The sequence below is a fragment of the Taudactylus pleione genome, unplaced genomic scaffold (genome assembly GCF_031769625.1).
Source record: "Taudactylus pleione unplaced genomic scaffold, aTauple2 ptg000211l, whole genome shotgun sequence".
Taxonomy (NCBI): Eukaryota; Metazoa; Chordata; class Amphibia; order Anura; family Myobatrachidae; genus Taudactylus; species Taudactylus pleione.
Window position 1 is genome coordinate 8187963 of NW_028284613.1, and position 1135 is coordinate 8189097.

Consider the following 1135-nt stretch of genomic DNA (forward strand, 5'->3'; position numbering starts at 1 on the left):
ATGGTAACTGTTTGCTGTTGCTACCACTCTTAACCGCCCAGGACACTGACATAGCATTATCATTGCTGTCATTAACACACTCCATATACATATCTTGCACCCACCCCACTGAGGGAAAGATATCCGCTTGAGGTAAGTATCTCATCAAAGACAAGGGCGTTTCACTTGGATGTGCCTGCAGACTTGGAGCTTGACTACCCTAAAATATGACCTTGAGCTTGTTTATTTCTATAATTGGAGGTTCTAGCAGCACAGCACATCTATCGCAATGTAGTAGCCATTCGGGTAAACTCGGTGCTTCTCAAAAGGGGATGACCATCCTCTTCAGCAAATTGCGCAGCTTTGTGAGGAATGTAAATTGGGTAATGTCAGGAGATGTGGACAGGAGCTATATTAATGACGTCAGCCAATATTATTTATTAATGTGGTGAAATGTATACTGTATTTCAGTGTCAAATGATCCTAGTTTAAATCAATTGGAAATATAACTCTGCATAGCCTCCTAGTGCCCAGAGGGACGGGCAATCCTTCAAGCCATGGGTCCCCAGAGGTTTCCTCCAAAGGGGGTTTTTCCTCTCCTGAGTGCTGAAGGATGACTCTTTGTGAGTCATGAGGCTTCCACCATCTTGGTCCTCTTATAGGACAAGCTTGTAAGAGCCTCTGGCTAATCTTGGGCACTAATTTATTTTACAATGCAGAGTAAAAATAAAGTGTTGTTTTCCTTGTGCTAAAAATTCATAATAAATATATTTTAAAATGATTATGCTTGTTGTGCTCTTTGTTTTTTTGTCATAATGGAGGTTCTAGAAGGTTAAGAGGCTGTGAGGTCTAGCAAAGTAAATGAGGTGATAAGCTCTTCTTAAATACTGTATATCTGCTACTACAGGATCAGGAATATGTTCTTACTCCGTACTTGTTGTTACCCACTTGTCTCCTTTACAACAATGATAAAATGAGTTGTATGGAAAATATTAAGAGGATCCAGTGACGTTCTGCAATTTTTTACAAAGAAATTAAATCTGACCAAAACAAAGAAGAAATTAAAATAAAATGTTATGCTCATTTCATGACACTCACAACACACTAAAGGCCTTGTATTCTGAATGACATAAAATATTACTATGAAGCACATATG